This window comes from Lycorma delicatula, chromosome 4, assembly GCF_047948215.1.
Source record: "Lycorma delicatula isolate Av1 chromosome 4, ASM4794821v1, whole genome shotgun sequence".
In the NCBI taxonomy this organism is placed as follows: Eukaryota; Metazoa; Arthropoda; class Insecta; order Hemiptera; family Fulgoridae; genus Lycorma; species Lycorma delicatula.
Window position 1 is genome coordinate 129,728,572 of NC_134458.1, and position 19,090 is coordinate 129,747,661.

Consider the following 19,090-nt stretch of genomic DNA (forward strand, 5'->3'; position numbering starts at 1 on the left):
GAAAAGAAGAAAATAATTTATTTTACTGTAACAATGTTACAAAATTTATAAACAATCGTTTATATAAAATTATAAACAATTTCGTACGTATAATATAACTTGTCAAAACTAAAAAGACTATCTGGCATGAGGTACAAATCAGTCTTTAAGCTAGCATAGTTATTCTCAAGATAACAAGCATTTTATTCCAGGCTCACTAAAGAAAGCTAGGAATTAAGTGGATTTCTTGCTGCCAAAAATACTGTATCAGTATGCCAAGACTACTGAAATACATTAATGTCCAGTTTTACAATGATTATTCACCATTCAGTTTCACAGAAACTGAGGAAAGAGTGACTATTATTCTCAGAGAAAGCAGCTCTGATTAATGCCCTATGTATCTCAAGAACTTTACGTGCGTCAGAGGCATAAGAAACTTCGGGCAGATAGTGTAAAACATCAAATTAAGGTACTTATTCAGTGAAAAAACAAATTAATTTTATATAAATTCATTAAACATCTCATAATATAATAATTAAAAATGTATCTGGCTTATTTAAAAGGTAGATATTAGTGAATTACAATATCCTGTAAAAATATTTAAAAAGTAGAAATACAAAATATCATAAATTCTTTCATTTCTATACTGCGTTGGTAGATAGTAATAATCGAGATTTTATCAAATAAAAATACTCAAATTTGTCATTGTGGCTGTGTTTTAACAATTGTTGCTATTAAATTATGAACTTAACATCAAACAACGGTGGTGATATAGTGATGGATAAGATATAAATAATTTTAACTGGGACTGGACTTATAATAGTTTTTTCATATTGAGTAATATATTTTAAAATTTTTTATTTCTTTTAGAAACTGTGAAATTATTTTTTCCAAAATTAATCGCAAATTCAAAAATATTGATTTTCATGGAAATTTTCAACTTCCTTCAGATTTGCTGTTTTTTCATTCAAAATCGGTTTACATTATTTAAGCTTGTATGAAATATTTTGTACCCATTAATTTTCTTTTACTTTGGATTTCAAACATGTAAGTTGTTGAAATAACATTTATTATTTTGAATTTTGAGGCTAGTAATCTACTTACCGAGACAATTTAGAAAAACGATGCTATTTTTCTATGAATAAATTAAATATCAATAAAGTAGTTTATAGCAAAATTAAAAAAAAATAAATACTTTTTGTATAGGAAAAATGTTTAAAAGTATCTAAATACAAAATAACTTATTATATTTTTACTCAAAATGTTTGAAATAATAATACAATAAATTATGTTTTTTACATAAGAAAGATGGAAAACACTATAAGTCTCTAGGCAGCCACTTTGTAAGTGATTGAAAAAGACAATCGTTGGTAACTATGGAAACAAGCTGGTGACATTTGAAAACGGATTGGAACCAGTCGCGTCAAGAGTCTTGTTAGTTTCTGGGGTTTTCCGTCCTTCCAAAATAACTTCAATTTTAAAAAACAAAACAGAAGAAATATCTAACAATTGTTAACTTTTATTGAGTGAAGACTTTTTTATTTTACTATTTCGGTTTGGTTTATTAGTTTTATAATCCATTTTACATTAATGCAACATCAATTATTCATATTTTTTTTATATTACTATTAAACGATTAAGTTTTAAGGTATATTAAATGATTAGCTAAATTAAAAAAAAAATAATAATAGATTTATTTTTTTTTATTTTTTTTTAACTGAATTTTTACGGGCATCGACTGCTAAGGTCATTAGCCCTCGTCACATTCTTTAAAAGAAATTATTATCTCCATCAGGATCGTCATATGTAAGGGTGTAAAGGGCCCTTATTTTATTTAAAAACACAAACTTCACAATAAACATTAAAACATGAAAGACAAGGACAATCACAAACACTTACGGGGTGTAAAGGGCCCCAATATTAAAAAAAAATAAAAATAAATTAAAATAGATATTATTAATGTAGCAATTAATATAAAAAGTACTTTAAAAATAATAAATTTCTTTCATGTTTTTAATTATGTTTGCTTATGAAATGAGTAAAAAATACATATTAAGATTATATTGTATAGAAAAACACATATATAAAACTTAAATTTAACTAATTTTATTTCATGCAGCATTAAATAATTAATGAGTAAATTGTTTTTCAAAAATAAACATTAGAAAAAATAAATAATTGATACATATATATATATATATATATATATATATATATATATATGTATAATAAATACATACGTATAAAAATTTATATTACAAACCCTAAACTTTATTTTCCCTATTCTATGTAAATCATCAGCGGAGCGAGACAGATTCTGTTTTCATGCGTTACCGTTTTGTTAGCAAATTGAAGAGGGAAGTTTTGTATTTACACAAACTTTATCTATATATATCCAGTTATTTTGACGAATTTTAACAATTGCTGATACTGCATTTTGTCCGCTGAACGTTGTTTGATGTTTCCAAAACTTGATATGAACGGAAATTGTGCGTTCACAAATCAAAATGGTTGTGAAAGAGTGTACACACATACGTATATACACACACACGCACACAAAACACGCTTGTAAAATCAACGTAATTCAGTTCGTAAAGTTAGGCAGGAAAAGTAAATATATACATATAAGTTCAAATAAAATATCTATTAAATCTGAATACACAAAGTTAACCAAATAGTATCGTAATTCTTTCCAGAGTAAGGTATTTCAGTGGTGTTTCTTGCTGGAAGCTTTTCCTTTCAAATCTATAACCATACAATCAATTTTTACAACAATAGGCCGGTTAGTTATATGTTTGTCATCTAAGACTTACTTTTCTTAATTTTTTTTACTCCCTTTTAACAATAACTGAACTAAATTTTGCGCTAATGTAAATATTGCAAATATATATATATATATATATACATGCATCTATCATTTAATTTCCACATATAAAATATATATGTTATATGTCTTGAGCCAGGTCCCTAACTACACCATGAACATATTTAATTTCCTCTATTTTATGTTAAACTTTGAGTCCTGTTGGCATTACGTTTTTAGGTTGTCTACTTTTTACTGTTTTTCAGTCTCTTTTCTTTATATCCATTACAAACTGTTCTAGCTCTGTTTTAAATAATACTTTTTTTCTAATAGCGTGTTCCAAGCAATTAATTGGAAAACTCCAGTTAACTGTAAATTTAGACGTAGTAAAAACATAAAATATATTAACAAACATTTTTATTATTTGTAATAATATATCTAGGTATCACAAAATATGAGTATTGTTCAATAACTAATTACAATATATACAAAATATAATTTCTGACCAACCAATTGCAATAAACAAAATTTGAATCAATCATATTTATTTAATTTTTCAACCAATCACATGAGTGAATAGACCGACGAATCAGAATAAATAAAAATTCAATTAATCGTAATACGTAATTAAATTGTCTAATTGGTGTGCTATAAACGGTGTTGATATAATATATTAAACAAAAACAAGATAATTTTTCCTATAACTAACAACGAAGTAATACAAAATCTTTTACGAAATATCAAGTTTTCACCAATAGTAGTGTTGAATATACTTTTAACTTTACTAAAACTTTGTCGATAAGAATGAATAGTATTTGTTAAAATTTATTAAAAATTTTGTCCAAGTTTATTTAAAAAACCATTCTGTTGTTATTTAGTCAATACAAAATTTATTTCAATCATTAAAAGAAATAAATGTATAGATTAATACTCTAATTTTTACTACAAGAAAACCAGCAGATTCTGCAATGCTAAACGTGTGAAAGTTAAAAAAAAACCTTTGTTTATGATATGCTAAATATATAAGTAAGAGAAATTTAATAATTAAATAATAAAATCATTTTCTTTGCTACTTTCCATTTTTCTTATTAACGTACAGGAATGTCTTTAAAATGATATTACGATCTACATAATTACGTAAAATCAGATGACAATTATTTTTGTACTGATGATCTAATCGTTATTGAGGATTTTTTGATCTTAAGATTGAATTTTTCAACAAAGCCAAGGATCGGTTTGTAATAAATTGTTTTCTAATGAATCAAGAACAATCAGGAAATAATTTTTTAAATGAAAAAGAATGTTGAAATAATATATATAATATGAAATTTATTTTCATATTTCAATATATTTTACATAAATTTCGCTGACAATTAATTAATTACGCATGTTTTCTTTTTTTTACAGAAGAAGCTGTCGGCATACGGATAATTATTACTTTATCGTTCAATGAAATAAAAGGCGATTCATTTACTAGGTCAAGAGTAAATGAGATTCTAATTTGAAAAATATTTTCACCTAAAAGTACATATATATTATTATGAATAAGTGGATCCTTAATATGTTGAATAAAAAAAATTTAGAAAACGTATGCAATGTAAAATTTATTAAATCTTTAGCACTAAATATAATTTTATCAACTGCTTAACGTCGCTCATTCGCTTACTCCACTTGGGTTGGTTCCATTTCTATATTTATATTTTTACTTTTACAAATTCCTGTTTACCTATTATCGATGATTGTCTAACAATCAAAAAACGCTTTAGTTTTACATTTTCCTTATATTTTGGAGTTCTATTATAAATAAACAAAAATTATTATTTTATGTTTGAGAGAAAATTTAATATAATAAATTTTGACTACATATCTACTGTTGTTAAAGCTGATATGGCAGACTTATAAATATACGGAAAGAAACAAAGAAGCGGGATCATATCAAGAAAGAAAGTGGAAGGGACAGTGAGGTTCAACGTTCACGCTAGCTGACTAAGCGTATTTCAAGAAAAAATGTTATAACATTATTATTATTTTTCAGTAAAACCAAATAATAAAAGTATTTATTAAACTATTTAATAAATATGATATATGTTATTTAATAATATGAAAAAATAATACGATAAATATTTAACATGAAAATAAAATAAATTAATGAAGAAGAAAAAAGATAAGAGATTGTTTCAACTAAGCATTAGAGACAAGGATATGGTTTATTATAAACACTGTTTAATATATTTTTAAAATAAATTAAATTTTTAAAAGCTTAAAAAATTTATCCATTAATTTATAAGGTCACAATAAGATTTCATATATGTATAAATTCATGAGAGTTACTTTTATAATAAAAAGAAATTAAAAGAATAAAAAATGTAAGAAAAAAAATAAAAATTCAAAGCAAATGTTTAGGGATATGTTTAAGTAAATGTTTTTATAAAAAAGTAAATATAAAATGGTAAATTTATTAAATCAATCTGGGGACTAATAAAAACAAGATTTCATTTGAAAAAATATCGTATTGGATTACCTTCATATCAATCTATTAGTACTGAAATTAAAATATTGAAATAAATTCATATCCATCGTAAAAATTCACAATTTTGACTAAACTCTAAAAAGGTTAATTAAATTTTAGTTCCAAAAAGATTTTTAGATTGCCTTATGGAGTAAAATAAACTAAAATTTAATTCATTTTTTAACGACTTTTCAAAGAAAAGTACGGTATTACTTTCGGTCCAACGGTAGGATTGGGGAGTGAAATAGAATTTTATTTACGTTTTGAGGTATGAGGAGTACGATCATAAGATTCACTTAAAATGTAATTTCCTATAAAGAAATAAATAAATAAATATACACGCCTATGTATAAATCTCGAAAATCTCCAAAACTACTAAAACAATTTCATTGAAATTTAGATACGCTATATTAGTATATCTAAACCCCTGCATGTTAAAATTTTATTAAAATTTGAGAAGTCTTTCTTCAGTTACGTTCAATTTAAGGTTAACAGACACATAACCTCAAATTGAGGTTATGACTTTGTATTCGTGTATTTTTCATACGCGGTAATGCAGTGAAACACAGAGGTGGCAAGTTTAAACTTTGTTCTTGTGAGTACATACGTTAATCAAACGTTTGTAGTACTTTGCACTATGAAAATTAATGGGTTTTTGGCTGCGAAATAGTGAAGGCGTCAGAAACGAAATGTCAGTCTTCTTGCGCAGAAAAGTACGCAAGAGTTCGTAAATTTTATGAAGATGGTTATTAAATAAAAACAGCCTTCCATTGTTACCTTACCTGTCTTTTATGACAATTTTTTTTCACGAACTTTTCATCACTAAAACAAAGTAATACAATCTAATTAAGGCCATTATTGATTATTTACTTTCGTATAAGGAGATATTTTCTTTTCGTATGATTTAATTCAATTATTTTCGCTGATGTCTAATCCTGATTAAAGATTTTTCGATCTTAAGATTGAATTTTTCAACAAAGCCGATACTTGGTTTGCGAATAAGCTTGATTTTGCAATGAAAAGGAACGATAACAGGAAATTATGTTTTCAGTGAAACAATATGTATGTAGTAAATATACAAACCGTTTTTTTATTTTTTTGTGAAGCAAATCGTTTCCCTGAATTTCTTTGATTTTCTTTTATTTTACCCTTTCTTGCATGAAATTTATGTTATTCACTTTTGGGGGGGGGGGGGAGGCGCGCATATTTTTTCAGCTAGGAATTTTTGCTGAATCAAAAGAAAGCAGACAGAATAAATCTAAAACAGACCCATTGTTTATAAACTGAAGAATTATTATTATTGCTAATATTTGTTTAAATAATATATATTAATACATTTTAAAAATAATTTGGATATTTATATAAGAGAAATGTATACAACAACACTATTATTAGATCCAATCTGCATGCCCGTTCTAGAATAAGGGGAAGTAATCTATTGCTGTACTGTAGGACTTTTAATTTTTTTTGCCTGCCTCCATCAAAAATTTTTCATTAACTCATTTCAGAAACATTATTTCCAATGGTTAAATCCTTTTTACTCAACTGAAAAATTTCTTTAGATCGATTAGTCATGAATTTTCTATAAGAATAGTTGTATTGAAACTGATAGTTTAAGGCAATTATTTTGCCGTAAAAATCAATTTAATATTACCTTTAAAATAGATGAAGTTTTAAATATTCACCAGAATGTCGAATTGAAGTTAATGTAAAAGATTATGTGATCTACTATCACTAATGAAAATAGCACAAAATGTTTAAAAAGCGTATTTTAGATACAAAAGAGAATATCAATTTAAAGGTAATATTTGTATTTTTTTTCTGATTCATAATGGGCATCAAACGAAAGAAATAACAAGAAACATTCTATTATGTTTTATGCCAGTAAAAGAATAAATAATAAATTATAATTCTTTTTTTTTTTTTAATAACTCACCTAATTCAAAAGTATCCTCTTGCTAATTAAAAAAATTAAACATAATACTGTGTATGATAATACCACTGAAAGTTTATACTGCTTCGTTAACAATTATATTAGAATCAGCACTTTGAATAATTTATCTAAATAAAGGAAAATCTACTTATTCAGCGGAACTTTGTAATAATAATTTTGATTAAAGAGATTCACGCATATATAAACACATAATATATATGTGTATCGATGTGCCTGCCTACAAAGTAAAAGACCGAACACAGATGAGTCATTTTGAAATGCTGTATTTGATTAATTGAAGCTGAAAAGGTTGAAGTTGATGAAAAGGAAATATATAAATGGAATCAACAGTAAAATATTACTGAAAGTACCGACGAATTCAAGAATAATCAACAGTAAGTTAGAGTGTAAGTAAGTGTAATACATAATATTTTACGTACACCGTTGATCTGTGAAAATATTAATCTCTGAATTAATTTATATATAATTCCGACGTCTTCATAAATTTATAAAATCTTGAATAAATATTGTTTTACTATATTGCAGAATTACGTGGTTTAGCATTATAAATAAATTTTCATTTCGTTTAACTCTATACACACATCCAGGCTTAAATTTTAAATAACAAATTTTAGAAAACGACTAACCATTTATTAATTTGAGTAAATTTAATTATTTTCAATTTTATCAAAATATTTGGGTAATCATCAATAAATGATTTTATCAAAAAATTGGAGCTGTATTACTATAATTACTGCTTTTGATCAGATATTACTACCGTTAACACATGATTAAAATTTTTATATTCTTCCCCCAAAAAAAAGTGATAAATTAATTTTATCTATTACATACTGACGTAGTCAATCAGCAAAAGATAAAATAAAAGAGTCAATCAGCAGAAATAAAAAGGACATTAAAGAAAATAAGCATGGAAAAAGGAACTCCGAGCTTGTAGTTTATATATTTACTACAATACGTAGTAAACCTATTATTATTTTTTTTTTAAATATTAAAAAACATTTTTAATTATTTATTATTTCATTAAAAAAAATCTAAATTACGATTTAATTTTTTTTTATTTCTGTCATTATTACTTTTTAAAAACATTGTAGTCAGATGGTTTAACTAAAGAAAAAGTATAAAAGGTAAACAACATTACTATTAATTTAATTAATTTACGTTAAAAAAGCTTTTAAAAGCTTCCTATTATATGTTTAATTTTTTTTTTACAAATTTAGACGACCGGAAATTCACCTGTTAATCTACTAATCTTATTACGTTATTTTAATCACATTTTCATTACATTTTTTTTAGTTTTTTTGAATCAATGTTATATCAACTAAACAAGATAACCTTCAATAGTCATTAATGCTTTTAACAAATTAAAAAAAGAGATATTTTCAATTTGATATATCTCTATGTATTTTTATTTTCCCGGCGAACATACTACACCTCGAACTAGAATAGCTACATTACAGGTAAAGTATGGTGAACATGTCAAAAATGGGGAGTGTTGCATTTTTTGAAAATATTTATTTTTTAAACTAGTTCAATATTAGTACAGTATGTATGATAAACCGTTTTTAATTTTCCATTTATCGAGATTCTGCCTGTCAATGTCAATCCAGATAATAGGAGTGCCAGTGTAATATAATACATGTGTTAGAGCTCAGTTGTAGCATTAATTTCTTTAAATTTGCCATATATTTCTGTAAGAGCTTTTAGTAATGTTTAATTTGTCCTTACTGTAAAATATTTTAATATGCTTATTGAAGATGTATACTGTTTACCCAATGTGGAGTTTTGAAAAGTTATAGAAGTTAAAACGGCAAAAATTTGCATACTCTTGTAATATTCTATTTGTTCAATTTGAATGTGTTCTTGTATGATACTTTGATTTGATATCTATTCTAAAAGTTTAATTTGTTTTGTTGACTACAATTATTCACGAGTTTTAACTTCACTTGCAACTATGATGTAAAAGCAACAAAAATCAGTGTTAGATATTGATTGAAAAGCCAAATTATTCTTATTAACTTGTGCAAATAATACAGTACTGGGGGGAGCCAATAAGATAAGCGATTTTAAAAGTCTGATACCTTTTTACTATGCAATAAAAAAAAATGTACATATTGGTAGTTTATTTGTTAGCATTTAATTGAACCTTAAACCATATTAAGTTCTGAACAGTACGTGTTGAAGAATGTCATAATTTTAAACTCCCATATTTTTCCACGACACATTACATAACCACAGGAAATACGGTGGTTTGCGACGAATCTTTTTCTTTAACCTCTTCATTGTTTAGTGGTATTTACTCTTCAAATAGAGGAAAAATCGCATACTGTGAGATCCGACTACATCGCAGACCAAGGGGTATCGCCGTTTCTGGAAACAATTATGTCCCAAATTATTCAATTAAGTCAAACATATTGCTCTGACGTGAAGATTATAGCATTCCCATGATTGTCATCAAAAAAATATGAACAGATTATTTTAGAGGATCCTGTGGAACATAGTTTGGTGAATTTTTTACTGAAAAAGGATTCTTTATACAATTATAGGATTATTTGTTGCCTAATACCGGGAGTTTTGATTATATTTTACTTATTAGCAAGACTGTAAATAACGTCTTTGTTAATATTTTTAAAATTTAAATGTCGGAAGTTAAGTCATACGATTAACTCGAGAAACATCATTTGGTGATTACACGACTTAAATCTTATACAGATTCTTGTGGTAAATCCTTATAAAGAATCCCTTTGACCACGATTGTTCAAAAAAACAAGTAAAACCGAATGATACTGTTCAGTCGGTTTGGGATTTCTTGTTCAACGATAAACCAGTTTCTTCAAAGTTCTTCAGCCAGACTTTAATCGTTTAAGTTGATCGCACCACATAATTTCGATAGATGTTGAGGGTCAGAAAATATAGTTTTACAGCCATAAAATGACCTCCGTTTCTGTAGAATTCTGTAAGCAGAACCAACCTGTAGTTTATCCATCCAATAGTTCATCAAATCTAATTTTTAATGAAAATGGGATCTATAATTACCGGAAAAAGTTGTGTTTTTATTCGACGTTTCATTGACTTATCTATACATAGAATATTCACAATCTTATACAAATTATTTTTTAATATACACGAATAGCAAAAAAAAAAAAAAAATACATGCAGGGATTTTCTACACAGCTGAAATTAAAGGGGGAAAAAATTATGTTTTAACTTACACACATAATAAAATATAAATTTCATCTATTTTCCTATTTAAGAGTTAATTTACTGCTAAAGGTTTAATTTTAGGATCTTTAGTTTACAACTACATTTACATCAATTTGTTTCTTTAAAAATAACAATATTGCAATCACAAAACTTATCTAAACAGTAAAATTTTCAACTAAAGAAACCCGTAAGACCGTTAAAAGACGGCACGTAATAAAATTTGCACTGTAACAGGTATTCAGTAAAGTAATTGGTGAAGTCAGTTATTTTTAAAAGAGTCATAATATAAAGAATAAAGAGCTACTAACCTACTAACATATATGTCAAGATGGATACTGAAAATCGTTAACATTGTTATACTATTTTTATTTTTTAAAAATCGGAGTTGTTTTATTTATAAAAAAAAAAAATTGTTACTAATGCACCTTAACAAAGTACAATAAGTTTTAGTCTGTTTTTCCTTTGTTACGTTATGCTCAGTTATAAAACAACTGAAACCATTAAAATATATGAGAAAAACTAAATTAAAAATAAACTTAAGAAAAATAAAAATTTGAAATTAATTTTTAAAAGTTGTTTGGGTACAATAACGTTACTTCCTTCATAATAAGTTACACCTCCTTGAAGGCATGATAGCATCTTTTCCCTGTATCTGGAAACTTCTTATTTAATCAGGATAAATCAAAGCACGTTACATTCGCCATGAAAAGAGATGACTGTCCCAGTGTGAACATGGATGATGTTCTGATCCCACAAACAGAGACTGTGCGGTACCAAGGAATTCACTTAGATCAGCGTTTGATCTGGAAGTGTCACGTGAGGATGAAAAGAAAACAAGAGAATATAAAATACAGAACACTGCATTGGCTGTTGCGGAGGAACTCACACCTCATGTTGTTCAATAAAGTTCTGATTTACAAAGTTATCCTACGACCAATCTGGACTTATGGCGTGGAGTTGTGGAGGACAGCAAGTAATAGTAACGTAGATATTATACCACGATTCCAAAACAAGGAACAACAATTGCAGAGACGCCATGGTTCACACGGAATAAGGTTCAGGAAGATCTGGAGCTTACGACGGTTCGTGAGATTGTGAGACGGGATATCAAGTACTTGATTGATATCAAGTAAATATCATTCTACTTGATGTCAGAGGGGACGTCCGAAGTTTGAAACGTCTCCACGTGCTTGATGATCTAGGGAGCTACTGGGTGACAACTTGCAGTGACTATCGCCAAATCTAGTGATGTTATTTTTGTTTACTTCTTTATTTATTTATTTTATTGCTTAGTAACAAGTTCTTTGTTCTTTGTTCGACTATCTATCTCTTAATTAGCTATTTGTTTTTTTTTTTTTACTGGCTCTTTGTTTCTATTTGTTAATTGTTTGTTTTTATCGACTATGAAGTGTTGATAGATATATTTTTTTACTAATTAACTTTAATATTACTGCTTACTGGTAACTCATGTTATGGATTGACTTATTATGGGAGTTCCTTAAGAACTCCGTATCATACGCTTATTATCAAACTATTTACTTTATGGAGCCGATTTTAAATATACTTAGTTTTGGACAAGAGATTTTTTTTAAAATCGTGATCACGAATATCACTTTTTATTTAAAATAAAAATTCTATCTACAAAAACAAAAGCTAATTAACCGTAAATAATCGATGGATGAAGCCTTTAATTGACGAAAATCCATCATAACAAAACAAAATAAATTTGATTTTCAAAAAAATTATGTTAAAATATCACAAGAGCTCTTTCAGTAGACAATACCTTCCTCAGGTGACAAAAAGAAAAAGGTAAACAACTGCTTTTGGTTAACAGCTGTTGTGATTTTTTTTAAATAATTTTGTGAAAATCAAATAAAATATTTGTTAACTGTAAATATACTTAAGCCATACTTGCTACCAAGAATAGATAACTTCTTTTTAAAGAGTATTTTATCCATTCTTTATCTTTCTGTCAATTCTGACTTAAAAAAAAAAAAATCGTAAAAATTCCGAATTTTAAAGATAACAGGAAATGCTTGGCCTCTCAGAGCAACAAAATTAGTTCTAAACATCGAATAAAACGATGGAAAGTCCACCATTCTCAAAGATCAGTCCAATCACAAAATGGCCAAATCAAATAAGAGATCGCCTGAATTTATAAGCGCAACTACTTTCCGAACTCTGAAAGATATGGTCCACTTCAACCTCCTACGAATACAAACCTGTAACGGTTGATATGATCAATTTTTTAAAGTTATTTCCACCCCTCAATTTACTAAAATCTGCCCATAATACCAGGCATTATGACACCCGGGTAATTCTGAAACAGGGATCAAAATACGGTCGTTCAGTCGAGCGGCAAACTTTCGGAATTTAGTTCACTGCACGGAACCGAGCGTGCAGCGGTGATCCGGATATTCAATGGATAACATAACGTGGAATAATTTTTTCCTTATAGAGGACCCTTATAGAGGAATTTTAGTAACGAATGCCCTTTGTTATATAAGTTGGGTTGAGTATGCATATGCATATTCTACCTTATTTTGAAAGCGCTTTAGTTCGATTTTGGAAATTGAAATATAGAGTTCTGAGAATTAGAGTAGTTATTTTTTTATACCTGGTAAAATTCAGCGGTTAAATTTTAGAGTGTTTAATTTATTCCTCCTTTTTACGGGAAGCCTTATACTGACATCAATTTCCTTGGTGCAAGCTTGCGATTGGAATTCAGATTTAGTTATATAATTTCCGATCAATTATTTCATGTTAATCAGTAAAATAAGAAGTATATACATAACATAAAGACAAAATTATATTTTTCAAGAACGATCAGTTATTTATTATAAATACGATGAGAAATTCCTTAACAATCAATTCAACGTTTTAAAATGTAATAAGTGTAATTAAGAAAAAAGCTTCCAGTACTACAGCTAAAGTACTAGTTAAATAAAATGTAATTATTTATGTTATGATAAGATCGATTATATAATTATATTTTCTTTTACCACCACTGACTTGCGTATAAATTTAATTAGATATTTATATAATTTATTCGTAAATAATTAACATTCTAAAAAAAGAAAGACATTTATGCATGAAAGTGGTTTAGTTGCCTATAAAATAAAAAAAAAACCACGAATGCAATTTTCCACCACATTTTTTTCTATCATGACATCTTGGGTTGATAGAAGGTTTTTTAATGGAATTTCAAGTTTAAAACTGTTATTATCTCGAAAAAGGATTTAACGTTTCACGTGAATTTTATCACAAATCTTGTCACGGCCTTGTCATCACTTTAAATAAACCAATAATACTCACTTTTTTGGAAGGTTAATGTTATGTTTTATTATTTTTTTATTTTTTACTTTTTTTTTAAATATCAGTTCCCTTACATATAATACATTCATCATTATTATTACATTTATTTATTTTTTTAAAGTTGCTGAAACCGTGAAAGATAGGTGTTTTAACTTAGATAATTTAAAATTATAAATATTGAACGATGAATTTCTTCCAACTTTTCGACACATCATACAACTTTATAAAATTTATTTTAATTTTTTATAATTTATAAACTTTGTTTACTTCTATTTTTTTTTTTTAAATTGCATTGTTTTATTTACTATAATAAATTTATTTTCTTTATTAAAGGAAACTGTTTATTTTCACGAAGATAATTATAGCACGATTGTATTAGCAGTAATAATGATATTAATTTTGTATTTAGTAATATTTTACCTATTTCTTTATTGTTTTATTAAAGTGTTTTGGTTTCATTTATAGTATTATTTTATCCTTAATACAATACTCTACTTTCCAGCTTACGATTTTTAAATTAAGTTGTAGGAATGTATACTTCTGATATATTTTGAATTATATATTGTACTAATCTTTTCCAAATAATATATTTTCAAACGAAATATTGAATATAAAGCATTATTATTATTATTTAAAATCATAAAAATTTCTTTACAGTAATATTTAAAAATATATTTTATAATAAATAGTAATTGTTAATTTAATTCACAGCTGTCTTAAAATTCATCAATAATAAATTAATTAATTAAATTTAAAGTATAAATAAATAAACAGTAAATCTGTAGGAAAATATAAAAAAGCTTACAAATAATATATAAAAAATAATTTCTAAAGTCTTGCAGTTTGTAAATTTCATGACAGAATTACAACTTGTACATAGAGAAATACATCGGTTTTTTAGTACGTGTAAAACATGCATACTTGTATATCATTCAATTTGCATATACAGCAACGCTTCTAGTTAAAAAAATCTGATGTGGACGCCACACGACTTCCGCCTATTAAATTACATATACACATTTTTAAAATTACGTAAAATTTTATTTCATTAATAACTTCGGATATTTTTTCATAATTTTTTTTATTGTAATTATTGAATTATTGTTTATCGTAAAACTCTGTTTTTACATCAGAGGTTAATAATTATTAATAAATAAAAATATTTAAATTAAAAAAAGGAGATGAAGTCTGATTAGAACCGATGTGCCTTCACCTAAGATCCAAATATTTCATTAATTTAAATTTTACTTGGCTATAACTCTGGAACCAATGAAAATAAGTACAACTTATATCGTTGAAAAGCTCTGGATGAGGAGGTCTTATTGCTGTAGTTAAGAAAAAGTCCAAAATCCAAATTATTTTGGATTTTGGGCTTTTTTGACAATATTGGTTCAGTCGATTGCAATCAAAAGGACTTCCCCTTTTCACAATTAGATGTTACAACAGGCCTAAATTCAAAATTTCAACATCCTACGGCTAATCGTTTTTATTTATGCGAGATACATACGTACGTACATACACGTACGTACTAGACGCCACGCCGAAACTTGTCAAAATGGATTCAGGGATAGTCAAAATGAATATTTCCGTTGAGATCTGAAAACCGAAATTTTTCGCAATCACATTTTTACTTCCTTTACTTCGTACAAGGATGTAAAAATGTTGAATATATTTTTTATCTCTACAATCAATTGTTTTTAAACAGTTATATTCTTGAAAAAAAATTAACAAAAAACTATTAAATTTAACAAAAATATTCTCTAAATCAGGCGTTTAACAGCTGATTTGTGATGTCGATGATCTGAGTTCCAAATCTGAGTAAACATAAGTTATACTTTAGGAATTTTCGAACTGAGTGTACGAAACTACAAGTCATTTATTTCATGTCTAACACTGTAATGAGAATGTTTCCTCATATCATTGGCCATAGGGTTACTTATTATTCACAGATTAAATAGATTGCATCGTACACATTAGGAATAGAAAATAACATTTTATAATGAAAAATGATAACATTTTATAATGAAATACTATTAAAATTCGTAAAATAAATCACTTCTTTTTTCAAATCTGGCTTACTCTTTAAATCTAACAGAAATTTAATTTAAAATTAAAAACATAATAATGATGATTTATTTTTAACATCAAGTTGTTTGTCGTTTCCATATAAGCGTGTGTTAAAACATTTACTAAAATTGCTTTTATAAATTAGTATAAACGTCCTGTAGTTTACTTCATTTTTTACTGGCCTCATAAAATCACAAGTTGTACTGTTCTTTATGATATATTTATAGAAAAAAGAACTACTTACCGTAAATATATGTATATATATATATATATATATATATATATATATATATATATATATATATATAGTTGTCGTTTTTCAAACGCATATAAGGTATGAATTACTTTTTTATGGTTTTTATTTTATTATTTATTTATTTTTACAGAAATAACACTTCAGAGCACCTTTAACTTATCCTTTCCCAGTTTTTTAATGTTATTTTTATAAGGTATTCTTACTTTTATAACTTAATTCAGGAAGTTAAAAGTTTCGTTTCAAGTCCACTACTTACTTACTCATACTTTACTGTGTTTAATGTAGAAGATATAATTTGTTTCGTTACGTTACAGGTTTTTGATTTTTATCTATACTGACATATAAATATAATTAATTTATCATTTCATATTTTTAAAATAAAATTATATTTTATTCAGATGATAAAATTATTGTTACTAAACTGCATACAAATCATATTAAGAATACTTAGTTTATTATTTTACGAATAAGAAATCGTTTCAACATTTTCCTGAAAGATCCAAGAGAAATTATAGAATTACTGTGATCAGCAACACTGCAAATTAAAAAATTATTTATAAAAAAATATAAAATTTGGTATTAATATATAAACGTTAATATTTTATGATGTAATTTAAATGAAATTATGCAAAGATAAAATTGATGTAAAATAAAGTAATTCTAAAATAATAATTTATAAATATCTGAATACGAATTGATTCCTAATTTTATAAGATCAACTACTTTATAATGTATACAGTATTATTGTACAATAACACGTATTTATACATTACCAAGTATTAAAAAATATAACAAGTCATATTATTATTATACAATAAGAAGTACTTAAAAAAATTATAACCTGTTAACAACGCTTAAAATTTTACATTAAGTCCAAAGAAGTAACAAAATTATTATAAACTAGCAGGTTAATTGGTATACAGATGTAACATAATTCTGAGACCACGAGTATCAAATCTGATACGTATTTTTTTTTATTTCATGAAAAACAGGTTTTAAGATATTATATTCCTTTTTATGTATATAATAAATGAGTTATCTTGTAGTAAACTAGTAATCTTATATAGCACTGAAATATTACACTTAATCAAATATCAAAAAAAGGTTACTAAGGATAAAGACTGAAATCTAACAAGGATATCTACAAAAATCAAGAACTAGAATAAGGCTAAGGAAAAGGTTAGATTTCTTGAGACGTATGATCGTTATAGATAGAAACGGATTAAATAAATAAATCTTTTTTAGTAAGATGTGGAATATGAAAAGCAAACTAAACAACCTGAAACTGATGGAAGAGGACCTCCAAAGTACATGCTTGAAAGAAAAGGAGTGTTGCAATAGAAATAACTTCTGAAGAATAGTTTACAATATAAATGTTCTTGTGGTAGATAGAAGGACAGAAAGAAAATGTGCAGATGAGCAACAACGAAGCCATGCCGAAAAAATGAGTAAAGCATTGAAAAAGAGAAAAGAAGTGATTTTTGTGTGGTTCTAACTGGGGCTTTCGCATAAAAAAAAAAGAAGTACCTTACTTTAACGGAGAAGGAAACTTTTCATACCTCTATACAAAAAGAAGCAGTCCAGAATCGTTTACAAATAAGTAAGAGTTTAAAATGTGAATGAAGGTTTCGAAATTTTAATCAATAACTATCATCAGAAGCTTTCAGAATAATTAGAAAAATATAAAAAAAAATTAATTAAAAATAAAAGTATATTATTAAAGATAATCTTTCACGTTCGACTTAGACTATCCAAATCGATATCTAATACGTTAGTTTACCAAGTATTTGATTTATTGTTATTTTTTATTCAGTTGTTTTTCCAATAAAAATTCCAATAAAAATATTGGATTTTTTCGCACTTACAGCAGCATACGTTAATTACATCCTCATTATAACACATCAACTTGTTTTGTGCGCCATTCTCAGGTATTTTCCCAGATATATTGAAATATTCGAATATCCGATAGTTTAGAAATATGTATGACTATGGCGCCAACTTACACTACATTATTTGTCTTGAAAACTTTATTATTTTTTTAACAACGTAACTACTCATAGATTTATTATTCCATCAAAGCCAGTAAAGTATACACTATGTTGAAAAAATGTGATACCTATCGCGTTAAAATATGTCGGAAGGGTTAAATATTTTTTTAAATCCCTATGCCCTATTTAATAATGAAAATGGAGTATCGGGTCTTTTTGAAAATCTTTACGATTTGGGGTCCAACCAGTACATATACACCAAAAAAACGTATGTATGTATGTATGAGCGTACGTATGTATGTACGTGTATGACGCACTGCTTTTGACCTTTTATCCCAGGATTGACCAAATCGATTTTCTTCAAATTTGGCTAAAATACTTCTATGTATTTGAGCGAAATATTTAAAAAAAAAAATATATATATATATGGCTCTACTACTTCCTTACATCTATTTGCAAGAAAGATGTAAGGGGAGAACAGATGTAATATGGAATATAGAGACTATGTATAACAAAGACTAAGAGATTGTCAATTTTAAAACAACAAAGAAACAATTTTTAATATAAGCATTTTATTCATATTACATATTTTAAACTAAAAAACTAAAATCATTTAATTATATATATATATATATATATATATATATAAATATAAATTTTCAATTACAACCAATACGTAAATGATTAACTATATATATTAATTTTCAATATTATAACCAATATGTAAATCTATATTAAATATTTATTAATTCTGAAGAGCCAGCGGCGTTTGTGGGAAAATCTAAAAATGTCCTGGAAACAGAGGATGAGGTAAACAAAGGGGACAGAATATTGAGAAAAGAGTTTGTGACCTATCACTGAGCAAAGTGTAGGGTAAAACATCCCCAGGTACTGAAGATGTTACAGCTGATAAAACCAGCGGACAAAACTAACACTAAAAGCACTGTATAAATTAATAAGTGATTATTTATGAAACTAGATTGTACCTTTGCCAAAAAAGGCTTCTGCAAAAAGTAAA

The 19,090-nt window shown here is 26.4% G+C and overlaps 1 protein-coding gene and 1 long non-coding RNA gene across 2 annotated transcripts in view; one reads left to right on the forward strand and one right to left on the reverse strand.

Annotated features, from left to right (window-relative positions):
• Rbp6 (RNA-binding protein 6) overlaps positions 1-19,090 on the reverse strand; it is a 967,859-nt gene that overhangs the window by 814,336 nt on the left and 134,433 nt on the right. The gene's annotated exons all lie outside the window — the stretch shown is intronic.
• Positions 275-4,373, forward strand: LOC142323871 (uncharacterized). Its single transcript, XR_012756176.1, has 2 exons — positions 275-448; positions 4,190-4,373. It is a non-coding gene; the product is annotated as an uncharacterized LOC142323871 (long non-coding RNA).